The sequence below is a fragment of the Saccostrea echinata genome, unplaced genomic scaffold (genome assembly GCF_033153115.1).
Source record: "Saccostrea echinata isolate AGI-Se365-2 ecotype Australia unplaced genomic scaffold, CSIRO_AGI_Sech_v1 ptg000042l, whole genome shotgun sequence".
Taxonomy (NCBI): domain Eukaryota; kingdom Metazoa; phylum Mollusca; class Bivalvia; order Ostreida; family Ostreidae; genus Saccostrea; species Saccostrea echinata.
Window position 1 is genome coordinate 597615 of NW_026889791.1, and position 16021 is coordinate 613635.

The 16021-nt window shown below is 32.7% G+C and overlaps 1 pseudogene; it reads left to right on the plus strand.

Moving 5' to 3' along the window:
- LOC133201112 (receptor-type tyrosine-protein phosphatase epsilon-like) overlaps window positions 1-8135 on the plus strand; it is a 132386-nt pseudogene extending 124251 nt beyond the window's left edge.
- The last annotated feature ends 7886 nt before the right edge of the window (window positions 8136-16021 follow it).

Sequence of the window (16021 nt, forward strand, 5' to 3'; positions counted from 1 at the left end):
AATACTGAAGAGGGTACACATGATGAAATACAGAAGCTTCCAAAATATATTCAGTACATGTTCCCTAACAAATAAAAAAGTACCTTAAGTATTTTTGTCATTAATTTAAAGGTCCAAAACAAAACACATTGAATGACTTTTGGATGATGCTGTGGCAAGAAAATGTGACACAGATTGTGATGCTTACAAACCTAAAAGAGGGAGCAAAGGTAACGATCAAATAACAACGAGTTTGCGGTATTATATAAACTTAAAAAATAAACAGATATGAACAAAAGAAGAAGAAAAAGAACAGATTTTGGTGCTGATGAGTTTGAAGGAGGAGAGATATCAGAAGAGAATGTTTACTCTTGTTGAAATGTTGATCACCCCCACCCAAACATACACACACAAGCACGAGGGAATATAGGCATAATGGAATATTAAACAGAGCCTATTTGTTAAAAATCTGATTGATTGTGTGTTGATTTAAGTCCAATTAAAGGAAGTTTTACTCATATAGAGACGCCACCATATACCTGTGATGAGCGTCAAATTTAGAACTTTACGCGGCAATCAGAGCTATGGAGCAGTGAAGGATCTTTATGCTACCATGACACGGGGCCTCTGCTTTTAAGGTCTCACCCAAATGGCCCGCGTTTTTCACTTCAAGGTGCAGAGCGGTTAGCGCATTATTAGTTGCTATAGTGTACGTGTTTTTCATGTTATTACACCCTAATAATGTAAATCTTATACGGTACCAAGATGCGCATTTCGACAAATTGTGTCTCCTCAGTGATGCTCATGCCGAAACGTTGGAAATCCGAGATATTTAAATAAAAAAATATTGGAAGAACTGAAAAATTGGGGTGCCAAAGACGGGAGCCAAATACGTCGAAGGATCAGAGCTATGCATAAGGGAGATAATCCTTAGTTTTGAAATAAATTTCTAAATTTTAACACAGCAAATTCAACATATATCCGTATTTTTAAGCTAGTACAGAAGTACTTAGCTACTAGACTGTAGAGACCCCCAGGTACTAACAGTCCATCAGTAGAGGCCTCGACCCCGGGGGGTCATGATACGGTTGAAGGGATAATGGAGTAAATTAAGATCAAAAGACTATAGTAATATAGTAATGGGAATAAAAAAAGTACCACTTCGTACGTAATGTGGTCGTCACAAGAAGTATTTACAATATATAAATGAAAATTGCAGCTATAAACATGGATGATATACAGTATATATATATATATATATATATATATATATATATATATATATATATATATATATATATATATATATATATATATATATATATATATATATATATATATATATATATATATATATATATATATAAATTTAATAACGTTAGGAGTAATGAAAGGAAGGAAGCAGAAAAATAAAGATGGTGGTTACAATAACACCTCTCCCTTTTAAAAAGCGAAAAATATGTATAAATTTTATTCGGAAATTGCTCAATTCTACATCTTTACAAAGTGTTGATATTAATCTCTACATGTGTTTTTTGCCATACAAAGTGCACGCAGTATTGGCCAGAAGAAATGAAAGCCAGAGCTTTTGGAAACTTTATTGTAAAATCCATTGAAGTAAAAGAGTACGCATTCTATATCACTAGGAAGCTGTCTGTTTCACACAAGGAGGTATGTTTAAGAAATATTTAAATATTTCTTTGTAAATAAACACGATGTATGGGTAGAAATATTGTAGTCATATTCTGAAAAATGTTTAGTAAATCACGGAGAGTATACAAAGAAAAGATGTTTCTATATATAATGCCGATGTTGATCTAAAAATATTTTGTAATAAAACATTTGCATTCAAATCAGAACTCTATTAAGCTGCTGGCCTTCAGCCAAAAATTAAACCGTCTATTTCTGATGATATTTTCTAGTAAATATAGTACTATCTGTTCACTATGGAAAAAAAATAATCCTTTATAGCATGAAAATACATATTGCGTAACTATAATAGCAACGTCCTTGTTCTTGTGCATTTTCAGCTTAAAAAGTCACGTGTTGTTACGCACTATCATTATACCACTTGGCCTGACCATGGTACACCAGATCCACTTTGTCTGGTAATTTTTCATGATCACGTGACAAGAACACGATCCAATCAGAAGAAATCACCAACTGTTGTCCATTGCAGGTATTGGCATTTTTACGGATTGTGCACAATGTTTTGTTTTACAAAGTTTAAGTTTATTTTAATAATCCAAATCATTTTTGTTTAGTTTTAAATGATATTATTTCTTACCTACATCGTAAGGCCATGAAATATTTAACGTTATATCTTCTTGTTTATAGTGCGGGAATAGGTCGAACAGGAACGTATATTGCACTGGATGCCTTATACAAGACTGGGAAAGCATCTGGCAAAGTCAATATCGCAGAATATGTGAAGACCATGAGGGCAAACAGAATGAATATGGTTCAAACCCATGTAAGCTACTGTTCTCTATAATAAACGAAAAACTTAACGTTTCGTGTAAAAAAGAAATAAGTGTAATCTACCTACTACTGTTCAAGATTAACATACGATTTTATTTACTTAAGATTGATATGTTCCAGATGTGATATGATCTTACTTTTTTTAATTATAAGGATTATTAATGGAAAATGAAAACCGTGTGCTCCGCTGTAAAATTAAAATAGCTCCCTTTAATGGGATATGAATGACATAAATGTGTATTTTTAACTTGCAGGAACAATATATGACAATTTTCCTGGCTCTGAACGAAGCTTTTAAAGCCCCAGTAGAAAGACAGACTGTTTCAGATTTCACGCAGAAAGCTGAAAAACTGATGGGAGACACACCGGCCAACCAAGCTGCTATAAGAAAGGAATTTGAAGTACATGTAAAATACGTTATTGCTTATTTATTCTGAATGTTTGTTAGGCTTCTCATTATTTACGTAAGCCTCTTTTGTTCTTCATTGGTTGACTTTTTGGCCGGTTTTGTTCCACATTGGTTGCCTTTTTGGCCGTTTTTGTTCCTCATTAGTTGCCCTTTTGGCCGTTTTTGTTCCTCATTGGTTGACTTTTTTGCCGTTTTTGTTCTTCATTGGTTGACTTTTTTGCCGTTTTTGTTCCTCATTGGTTGACTTTTTGGCCGGTTTTGTTCCTCATTGGTTGACTTTTTGGCCGTTTTTGTTCCTCATTAGTTGCCCTTTTGGCCGTTTTTGTTCCTCATTGGTTGACTTTTTGGCCGTTTTTGTTCTTCATTGGTTGACTTTTTGGCCGTTTTTGTTCCTCATTAGTTGCCCTTTTGGCCGTTTTTGTTCCTCATTAGTTGCCCTTTTGGCCGTTTTTGTTCCTCATTGATTGCCCTTTTGGCCGTTTTTGTTCCTCATTGGTTGACTTTTTGTCAGTTTTCGTTCCTCATTGGTTGACTTTTTAGCCGTTTTTGTTCCTCATTGGTTAGTATTTGTAACTCTATTACATGTATTTTTCATCGTTTGACATTGTTAACTTCTGTTCCTCATTTTTTTCTAGTTATTGATGGAAGTTCGACCAGTTTATACCCCAGCTGATTACAAAATTGCCAGGCAACACAATTCAGACAAAAGCGGGAAAGCAATATTACCACGTGAGTATTTACAAATGAATTTTACTGCATTATTCGAGTACACTTTATTAAAGTTTTAAAAGTAACATAATTATAGGAGAGTTTACTCTTCCGGTTATGAAAAAAAAGAAAAGCATCAAAAATGGCTCAGTGGAATTACAATAAAATATGACTTGTAAGATTTGATGATAGAGTTCTGGTTAAACATCCACAAATTCTACATCAGAAATAAAATTAAGTGCAATTAGAATTTTTAGAAAAATGTTTTAAACAGATATCTTTTGAACAATTTACCTTTTTATGTCATTGTAGTTGACAAGTACAGTTTGTACTTGACGTCTTCAATTCCAAAGCGAGGCAGCTTCATCAATGCAATTAACATTTCTGTAAGTACCAGTCTTTCCCAATAGTCAGTATATCTTAATTGTGATATACAGAATCTAATTAATTTAAACCCCGTATTCCATAGTCATACACAAGAGAGGGCGCCTTCATAGTGACGAAGTATCCAACGACAGAGGACGCTGTCGACTTCCTGCGCCTGCTCATAGATCATGAGTCTGATAATGTCATCTGCATGAATCCTTTAAGTGAAATTGAATCGGTTTGTATATGTAAAACAATTAACCAGTTTATGTTATGTTTGTAACTTCTAATACAAATGAAATTTATTTAGAATAACATTACTAATTGTTGCAACGTTTTGCCATCAATGTCTTCATTCTGATTTTTTCCCAAAAATTTTGCTTTCGTTCATAATTATCATCATAATTGGTATCCATTGATTTTTCGAATAAGCAGTCTGAAACCATAGACATCAAAAGTTAAAAGATTGATGCACATTTATTTCCAGACTAAAGCGTGGATGGCGGATCCTACCTCTTCAAGATCCGTCCCTCCATTTACTGTACAGTACGAAACACAAGCAGATACAGATGTTAAGGCCACGACTTTAAAGATTATGAAAGATGAGGTGAGGAAAAGCAATCTAATCTATGCGTAAATGATGTGGGGTTCAAGAGAAAATGTCTGCTCAAAAAAAAAAATCAAATGATGTAATTTTAGAAAATCATGACATGCCCCAGAGATGAGTTATATATTATTTGAAACAAATTTCAAATATTAATAGGATGTTATTTTGCCAAATATTTCAAAAAGGAAGAAAATGTCACCAAGTTGGGGGCTCACTGTTAAATGAAAAAATAACGATTTTCTTCAAATTGTTTAAAGTATATAACAAAATGAGAACGCATAAACTTCTTTCGAAATTTCACCTTTGGACACAGTATTTGCGTTTTGTATAATGAATATCTCAGCTGTATTGATAATCAATTTGATTTCATTCTAACAAAAACGATTGGTTTCTTAGATGTTTTTAACTTGAAATGGATCTTCAATTACAGCGTTTCAGTTACCCATCGATTATGAATGAATAAGAAGGGAATAAACAATAGTAATAACGTGTCACACTGCAGAGTTTAACGCATTAAAATATGATGACTGAAATTGCAGTCATCCTCGTTTTGTTTTGTACTTCATTTAAATTGTAAGTCTCCTTCACTGTGTAGGAAACACATACTGTGACCATAGTAGAACCCAAAGGATCCCTAAAGTCATCCGGAACGTCTCATGACACATCGTCTCTAAGAAGTTTAGTCTCATTTGCAAAGAATATTTCGTCGGAAAGACCAATCACCGTTGTCAGCAAGTAAGTCAACTATTGTATAAGAAAAATATTAGTAATATTAATTATATTTTTATCATTCAGATGTTATAAAGTTTACGGAAAAGAAAGTGGTGAAGAGGGTAGAAAATAAAACTGAATTATATCAGGATTGAAAGTATTAAAAAATGAAAAAAATGAAATTTTAAGAAAGGTAAAATTAACTGCCAATGATGAAAGTTAAGAACAGAGTATAAAAGAGTTAACTTCTGCTATTAAAGTCACGAGAGCCATATGTCTAATGTTATCTCTCGTAAATTTTTTTTATGTAATCTGTCGTCTGCTTATCTGTATGCTTTCATTTTGCGCATAAATTCTTACAAAACATACTTACCAGGGTTTACAAATAATAAAATTAAATATTAATTCAGGAAATGTCACACTATAATATCTTTTTTTCCGTAGAAACAAAGTCAATATCATAAGGTAATAACTAGTCTTGGATTGACATCAGGGTATAACATGTAAAATTCATGGACATGAATTGACATGAGAAAATATCTTTTTAACTATGCATATCAATTAAGGACACCGCAAAACGGAGCATCCCCACGCATATGAGCACATCGATCCCGATTTATATTATAACTTGCATAACTTCCGTTACGCACGCGCTTACTCACACACTCAGCCACACACACACAAGCACACTGTCCCCTCCAATTTCGTTGCGATGGGGTAATAAAATATACAATCCTGGTATGAAGTAGAGATTCAATCAAACTTTGGCAATTGGGATATAGTTTTCTACGTTATAATAATTTAAAGTTGTATAGTAGAAAATCAATATTTTTAAGAGCTTTAGCCCAGTAGAGATTGGGAAATAATGTAAAAAAAAAATCTTATGCTTAAAAAGGTTATTTATTGCTAAGATAATTGCCTATGAGTAAAAGTCTTAATTGATCATGGCTTTTACATTTATTTTCATCATTCTTACTGTCATTCAAATGATATATGGATTAGGAAAATTTAAACTCATTTCTATTTACCTTACAGAGATGGGGCCACCTTGTGTGGTGTCTTCTGTTCTGTATATAATGTGATACAACAACTCACTATGGATGAAAATGTTGACGTATTTACTGCTGTCAGACTTTTACAGAAAAGGAGGCCCGAATTCTGTTCAACACAGGTTAGGAAATTTCCCACTGTATACTCTTGTAACCTCTCCGAAAAAGGCATTAAGAGGTATTATTGTCCATCTGAATGTGTGGTTTTAGATTTTACATTTTTATTGGGGGAAAACGATAATGCCTTAAGTAAGCTGTTGCAACCTATGTTTCAAAAATGCAGCAAATTAAAACTAGCGAGGATGTTTTTTGGGTCATTAATGAAACAATAAAATTGTTAGTTATTTGATGACAAATTAGTTATGCATTTCTGCATATAAAAATACTCCCACTTTGGAAATTATTTTGATACACGTAAATTTGTGCCAGTATATAAAGTAAAACTTGCTTATAAGAAACTCGGATTTAAGAAAATCTTGGTTATAGAGAAGTTTTATGTTTTTCATGTCCCTCAAATTAAAACAATTTCTAATTTGGATATGATGAAATATGTGGAGATAACGACTAGTATTCGAGCTCAAAAGTCCATAAAACATTACAAAATAGGAGCAGAACAAACACGGACCTCTAAGACATCAGAGGTGGGATCAGATACCATGGAGGAGTGAGCATCCCCTGCTGACCGGTCACACCCGCCGTGTGCTCCTTGTCATGGTCGGGAAATAACGGAAAAATCCGTCGACAATTCAGAGTGTGAATAATGGCTTAACAATTAGTATGAAAAAGGTCAGTCAGCATATGACTTAGTGATAGATTGTATTTGCTGACTAGTTCATCGTATCGACCATAGAACGTACGAAATGATGATTTTAAACGAGACTGCAGATACACCTGTATTCTTATTTGTCAATAACTTACCTCGTTTTAGAAATTGTTCATACGTAGAGCGTTCTCTGATATAAATATTTTCGCTATTATACAGTCAAAGAAGATCATTGAAACAGTCACCAAAACTCCAGTTCCCCAAGAGCAAAGCCAAATTCACTCGGTTTTGCCGCGGGAAATAGGGTTGCTCTTTGGGAATTAAAACTTGCTGACCCCCATACCCAGAGATACACTTCAAACTGTTTTATCATACCGATACTAACAATAAATCAGAAAAAAAAGAAAATTAATATAACTTATTTTTAACTCTTGAAGTTCCTTATCACCAACACCCCCCCCCCCCTCCCCTCAAAAAAAAAAAAAAAAAAAAAAAAAAAAAAAAAAAAAAAAAAAAATCATACCTTTTCTCCTATCCCCAAACTGGGAACTTACCGTATTTGATTTTGTATGCTACTGTAAACTGGTTCTTACGGAAACTTGTCCACTCGTGGTGAGTTTCTAATTGAAAATGAATATTCATGATTTTATTGGAAACAGATAGGAATTTTTCATAAAATGAAATGAAATTGTTAAGTTCGGAATAGGTGTGTATCAGTTCGTCAAACTGAGGCCCCTCCCCCTTTTGGTAGGGGATCAATCTTTGTATGATTATTTTCAGGAAATCAGAAAAAAAAAATATAGATTTACTCTCATACAATGAATAAATCAGTAGAGGTATAATAAAAAAAATATCCATTCATGGTCAAAGGACTTCCATACATGCAAGTTGTGTATAACCCTCATACCCCTTGTATATTATAATCATGTACATGTATTTTACTTTATGATTTTTATATAATTTATATTTTTATTGACTTTCAGGAAGAATATCTGTTGATATACAGAGCTGTCTGTGATCACATTGAGACTACATCAGAAAACGTGTACTACAACCAGTAATGGAAGCTGTGTCATTATACTTTACATTTCTTTCATGTTAGAATAAGATAATCAATGTTTTGACTATTTACATAAACATAACCAACTTCAGCAATTGAGTGAAGTTTTATTATGAAATACTGGATTATTGATTTTCTTTGTCTTTAACTGTTAAGATATATGAAAATAAAGACAGTATGGTTTCGGATAAGGAGTGATTGTAAAGTGATCGACTAAATGAACAATTTTATTTTTTAATTTGTATATATAAATATAGGGGACTTAACTGCGTATTTTGTTTAAGTTTGTTACTTCAAATATTCAAATGTGAAGATTGTATAATTCGTGATTAAACAGTAATAAGAATTTCATGTTTCAGTATACATGAAAACACTGCGATGTACTTATTCTTTTTTTCACGTTTAGAATATCAACTTACACATGTATTTCTTTTCGCACTGGGACTAAAAATAATGACAAGAAGATGTGTTTGTGAAACACTGATGCCCCTGTATGGCAGCTTATGGCGAACGTTAAAGTTTCTCAAATGCAAGTAAAAATCCAGCCCAAAAGACAAAAAAAGGTTGGTACCCAAAGAAAGGTCTTGTCTCGAGGAATATACCTGTGAAATTTGAAAGCCCTAGCTGCAATTCAAAAGTTATGGCGAAGGTTAAAGGTTTTTAAAAGTAATTAAAATGTCAAGGTCAAGGTCAAAGTTGTTGGTATGCAAAGGAAGGTCTAGTCACAAGGATTACATATGTGAAGTATGAGAGCCCTAGCACCAACCATTCAAACGTTATGGCCAAGGTTAAAGTTTTTCGAAAGTAGGTCAAACTCCTAGGTCAAGGGTCAAAGGGTCAAAGTTGTTGGTATCAAAAGAAAGGTCTTGTCACAAGAATTACATATGTGAAGTATGAAAGCCCTAGCACCAACCGTTCAAAAGTTATGGCCAAGGTTAACGTTCAGTAAAATTTTGCAAAACTGGGTCAAACTCCAAGGTCAAGGTCAAAAGGTCAAATTTGATGGTACCCAAAGAAAGGTCTTCTCACAAGGAATACACATATGAAACATGAAAGCCATAGCTTTAGCCAATCAAAAGTTATAGCCAATGTTAAGGTTTTTGCGGACAGACAGACGGACGGACGGACAGGGCAAAAACTATATACCACCGAATCTTCGATACGGGGGCATAAAAAGATGAAATCGGACACTTTTATCTACAGTGAATATTCCATGAAGTTTTTAACTTTACTGTTGCTAAACTAGTTCAGATACTTATAAAACTCCTATAATACCTATAAAAGTCTATTTCTTTAAAAGTTTTTAACTCATCACATTCTAAAATCTTTTACATTTAAGGTTTATTGATACTCAGATAAGGGAGATAACTCTTAATGACATAAATGTCTATTATTCCTTTATAAATTTGTCAAGTTGAAGTGTCTTTTTTTTTGCCAAATTTTGCCCCGCAAGCTTTGCTATAATTGTTTGTATTTTACTTAACAAATACATTTCTTTTGGAAAATCATAAGAGTGAAAGAAACATTTTATATGAGTAAGCAGAGGGTTTATGAACCTTAAGGATATTGAAGAATAACTAACGTGCAGAGTTTAGAATGAAATAGGTAAAAACAAGAAACACTGCCCGGCCTGAAAAAATCTTAAAAACATTACTATTCTGTGAATAGGGCATAATAAACAGACAACTGGAACGCTGGTTTAATCTTAACACCCAGTTTTCAAATGGACAAGAAATTCAAGGGATATATCGAGAATATAGTACTTCGACGGAAGCTTACTTAAGGATTTGAAGCAACTATAATTTGTAAAGATAGTGAGTGCTAAAACAAAGGAGGAAGAGTTTTAAAAAATAAATGACTCACTAAGATGAAATACTTTATTGTGAATTCTTTTTTGCAAAGGAAAACAAATTAAGGAAGTATTGAGCAGTACTGAAACCTGTACCTAAGCTACATCAAATTTCTACTATTTAAGATATGAACAACTTCATTAGTTTTGATAAAGGTATTGTGTCAAGATCTGTACGGTCTCTCTGAATGTCGTCACTATTGGTAAAAATATTACACAGGATAAAAATATATTATGATCATTTTTTGGAATAATACAATTTTTGTTAATCTTGATTTGATAAGGTGAAATGAGATGCATTATTTCACTGCATTTCTAAAAAAAAGTCCCGATATGGACCTTATATTAACATTACGTAATGTACGTACATACAAGTTAGCCAATGCATGTTATGTTCATTCATTCATTATAATTTATATGAATAATTTTCCTTTCCTTGTTTTTCAAAGCAATTAAATGATGTAACTTAGATTTTTTTAAAAGGAATACGAATGATTCATCGACGACTCTCAAAATTAAGATAATCAGTCGTATCGTTGTATTCGAGGGTTGTCCCGTTTAATCGTATACATTTACATATAACTAGAAAACAATGAACGCATTCTCCCAAAGTCTTTCTTTGTTTTTGTTTTTTGTTTTTTGTTTTTTTTTTTGCACTAAAGCCACCAGGCGCAGTGAAATTCAGCATCATATCGTTCTGCGCAGCACAGTTAAAAAAATGAAATAATCTGCTATTTTAAACTATAGGAAACCATCAAACTACATCTAAACTAACTACAGCATGCTGTTTTGTCTTCAGTTAAATTCCACATAGCGAGGTATAAACAAGTCACTGATCGCGATGCACTTGTCGATGTGACGTCATTTCGTAAAACCTGACGCAGTTTGTATGCAGTGAGTGGCGGATCAAGAAATATTTTTACAACAAAAAATGTATTCTTTAATTAAATGAAATATTATTTAAAGATATTTAAGTGGCCATTAACTTGGATGCAATGTCTTCTTTATGATTTTATTCATATATATTCCGTATATTTCTATTTAATTGATACTACCGTATATTTGTATTCAAGTATCCCCTACTACCCAAACTCCGTCACCATAAACGGAAAACACACCAGGTTACTCTCTGAATTATTTTTTGATTTGTTTCTTGTTTGCTACACGTAGTAATGCACTTAAACGTTGATTTCAGAACTATTTTAAAAAATTCAGTTATTGGGCTTATACAAAACTACTATAAATATGTAGTAGTGTGGAATATATTTAATAAATAAATGTTTTAAATTTAATGTAAATAAATTAAACTACCATAATAGATAAACATAAAATGTTGGAGGCACCCCTTTATTTCCCTAGCCCTACCTGTAAACTTGTACACTTGTATATAGATAATTAGTTACCTTAGGGCAGGTCAGAGGTTTTGGTGTTTTATTGGTTTTCATTGGTAGTTTGTTTAAGAAGTTGGATCTTATTGGTTTTATTCTTTTGGTCATTGGTTTTACCGCCAAAATATTCATTCTTTTTCTTGTTGAGTTATTGCCAAGACTTCATTTTATGGACTCTAATGACTTATACACTTGGAGACTGACTTTTTCCACTTTTTGGTAAGTACTAACTTTTCTTTATTGCTAATAGTTAATTCACATATCCAGTCTGTAAATATTCAGTTATAATAAATCCCATTTACACTTTATATTAATTGAATGAATGACCATGAGAGAAAGATATTTATTTTTATGATTGGAATTATTGATTTTGAAGATCAGTAATGTTATATATTGAAAGTGTAAATTGTTATGTTCAAGTTACACTATACATTTTATGACCCAGTTATATGGTTACTTTGTTCAAAGTGAACAGATGATATTTTTTTATTTTAATGGAATATATATATATATATATATATATATATATATATATATATATATATATATATATATATATATATATATATATATATATATATATATTATATATATATATATATATATATATAACTCTGATTTAAGGACTAGGGAGACCAGAACATTATATATGGCTTAAGGAGACAATATACAGATTTTTTAAATTTGCTTTTTTCTAAAAAGAAATACCAGATCAATGTTCTATAGAACACCATTTAGTCGACTCTTGCTTTATTTTTTCATTATAAATGCCTCCTAAAAATATATGAAAAAAATGGTCTCCCTAATATTTTATGTTTCTCTCATATGACTTAAGGAGACCAGTGTATACTTTTATACATATAACTTGTGGTTTAAGTAGACCATTTTTCTTTCATAGTAATTTCACTGATTATGGATTAATTAACATATTGTTTCCAACCAGAATAGTTGCGGATGGTCATTGGTCAAGCTCAGCAGAAAGATATTTGTGTTAATGTGACTCAACATGATCAGTACAAAATCTTGAATATAAAACTAAAGTCATTGCACAAGTGACTTATATAGAGAGTAGTTGCCCCCCTGGTGCAGTGGTTAGAGCGTCTGCTCTAGAGTAGAGAAGTAAGGAGTTGATCCTTACATCGCAGGTTCAAATCCCACAGTTGGCTGGGGAGACCGATCCTTCGGATGAGACCGCATAAATCGAGGTCCCGTGTCACAGTAGGTGCTGGCACGAAAAAATCCCTTCACTGCTCAATGGCTGTAAGTGCTGAGTATAGGACAAAATTTGCAGCTTTCCACTGGCATGTGGTGGCGTCTCTATATGAGTGAAAAAATCCCGAGAGGGACGCTAAACAACATACAATCAATCAATCAATCAATATATAGAGAGTATAAGCCCAGAGTAGCTTGTTCTGATATCCACAATTAACTCTCAATGCTGTCGCCCACATGTTGCAGTGGTAAGAGCCTATGCTCAAGAGTTGCCGTGTTAGGAGTTGATCCTTATGTCACATGTTTGAATCCCACTGTGGGACGTGGAGACCGGTCCTTCGTACAAACCAAGGTCCAGTGTCACAGTAGATACTGGCATGAAAAAGATCCTTCACTGCTCATTGGCCCTGTGTGCCGAGCATAGGTCATTTGCAGCTCTCCACCGGCAAGTGATGGCGTCTCCATATGAGTGAAAAATTCTCGAGAGGGACGTTAAACAACAAACAAACTCTCAATGTCCAATACAGTTTAACCTGAAAGTGAATGCAGGCATAGACATGCAGACATAGATTAGACTTATTCTTTAGACCAAGTATAGTATACTCCATATTGTTTTGTTGAGGACACAAAGTTCACAGTGGAAATCAAGTAGTTTTTCCTGCTATTTATACCCAGCTTCTTTTAAACCATATAGTCATTGAGTGCATTCACTTTCCAACTAATTGATGAAGTTCTGAATCATACCTATATTTGTTTAAATTCTTTGTGATTTAAGAATATGTTTGACCAGTTGAAACCAAGGGTACATGTACTACATAAAATTTCAATGTTGTGATTAAGATCCAGTATAGCAATATGTAGATGCCATGTTCAATATACATATTTGCTATCATTAAACTTGCAGAGACCATGAATCAAAATAATTCAAATGCTTCAAAATCATTTTATTTTTACTGCTAGTCAAAATACAGTCACTCAAGCATATCCTTTGTTAATTTGAAAAAAAAATGATAGTTTAACATTTATTATTAATACCATACCAAAGCACAAGATAGTGCACTTCTTACATAATCCAATGATTCATGCTGTGATTTGACATATTTAGATGTTTCTCATTTACAGTTCAATATACATGATATACAAGTACAGTGTGACACTAACCTAGTATCAGTTGAATGGATCATTACTATTCTGTTTTTAAGAAGTTTGCAGGGTAAAAAGTATAATAAAATAAAAATGTTGATACATTTATTGATTGCATATGCTAAAAACTTTGATAAAATATCAAACTTTGTATCATAACAGCTTTTACAAATAAATTCAATACATTCAAAGGTACAAAAATCAAATTATTTTCATCCACAGTTTTATCATATTCAGTTGAACAACAGCTACATCTATTATATAAAATGTATGGTAGTTGGCACTGATGGTATAATCAAAGAATACAAAGCTCACTTCTATAAATGTTATCCACTAGTAAGGCAAAGTCTCACTCAACAAACACTCTGGTAATGTATATCACCTGAATCCAAAATCTATGCAAGTTGTTCTGGGTTAGATTTAACTGCTCAATAACCCTGAAAATGTATGTTACATCCAGCATCAGAAGCAGGATGCATCATCTATGTTTACTGATCACCAAAGAGTATATTGTTACTTTGAATGAACCTTCTCTAAAAAACTGGTCATTAATCTAGAAAATCTAAGTCAAATCAAGGATTGGTACCCTGAAACATTAACATACATCATCTATGCAGGTTTGTTCAACATACAGTTTATAATTACATGAGAATAGGACTGCTCAAAACACTTACTCTTGTGGAGTCCCCCATGTGGCGCAAAGGCTAGAGTGTGTAATCTAGAGTCGCAAGTAAGGATTTAATCCTTAAGTCTCAGGTTCAGATCCACTGGGGATGTGGGGACCAGTCCTTCAGATTCGACCGTATAAACCGAGGTCCCACCTCGCAGTTGATGTGGGCACAAAAGAGATCCCTTATTGCTCAATGACCCTGAGTGCTAAGTATAGGTCAAATTTTGCAGCTCTCCACCAGTAAGTAGTGGCATCTCCATATGGATGAAAAATTCTTGAGAGGGATGTTAAACAACAAACAAACAAAAACAAAAAACACATGAAGAAAATGTTGATCAGGTCAAGCATCTGAAGTAAATCTGTTAATGTGCTTTAATCCATGCAAGTTTGTCCAGTTAGAGCTTAGGAATAAACCTTGCTCCTTATATTTTAACTGGGATGACAATGCTAGGCATATAGCAAGAACTCATCTAGACTGTCCAGAAAAGCTTAAGAATATTTAGCAATATCTTACTTGCATGATTTAAAAAAATCTGCAATCTAACATTATTCTAAAACAATTTCAATAAAGTTTCTAATTTTCAACAAATTCAATGCACTATGAGATGAATTACATTTCTAAACCACATACACTCTACTTAAAGTGCAATATACATGCATTATACTGTATGTTAAATCTTTACAGTTCTCTTCAAGTACTCTAATAGTATATAAAATATGAAGATTACCAAAAGTGATCAAGCTTTAAAGTCCATTGAAACAATACAAAATTGGAGCAGAGCAAACACAGACCTCTAAAAACACCAAGTGCTATGGAGGAGAAAGCATTTTCTGCCATGTGCTCCTTGACATGATTGGGCAAATGGAAAAATCCACAAACAATTCAGTGTAAACAATTTTGATGAAAAACATTAGTCAACATTCAACTTAATGATAGATTAAATTTGCTATAACAATTAATTTACATGTAAGTGTACACACATGTATGCATACCCAATTTTACTAAATGAATTATTTCACAATATCCAAAATTGGACAATAATATATAGTTTCTAATCTAGCCAGACAACAGGAAATTTTCATTATCACTTAAATTACATGAAACTATTGATGTCTGTGAGCTACAAATTATATCTAAAAATTATATACATTTTAACAAGTGTTTACAGTTTAGTGTATTTATTATACACAAATGATGACTTAATTAGTAAGACATACCAGTAAAGTCCACAGACTGACTTCCAGATTTCAGCTCAAAGGCTTGAAGATTTTTAGTGGCTTTTTCTCTCATAATTTATTTTTCACTGAATATTTTCATTTTTTTTTTCAAGACACTGTTTTTGTTGAGGTCTTTTAGCAGTTTGATGCAATCCAAGAACTCTGAGGGCAATTTAAGAACTCCTGAATTTCTTTCTTACCGGGCAAAAATAAAAATTTAAAAGTTTGAAATATATTCAACTTACATGAAGAAAACTAGTAAAACTAGCGATAATGTAATAGACCTTTCAGATGTTCCAAAGCAGCTACATGTACCTTATTAAAAAATATAAAGTTTGAAGTATTTAGAGTCACCTGTATTCTGAACAAGGGATATGTGTATTTGACAGACAGATGAATGAATAGACT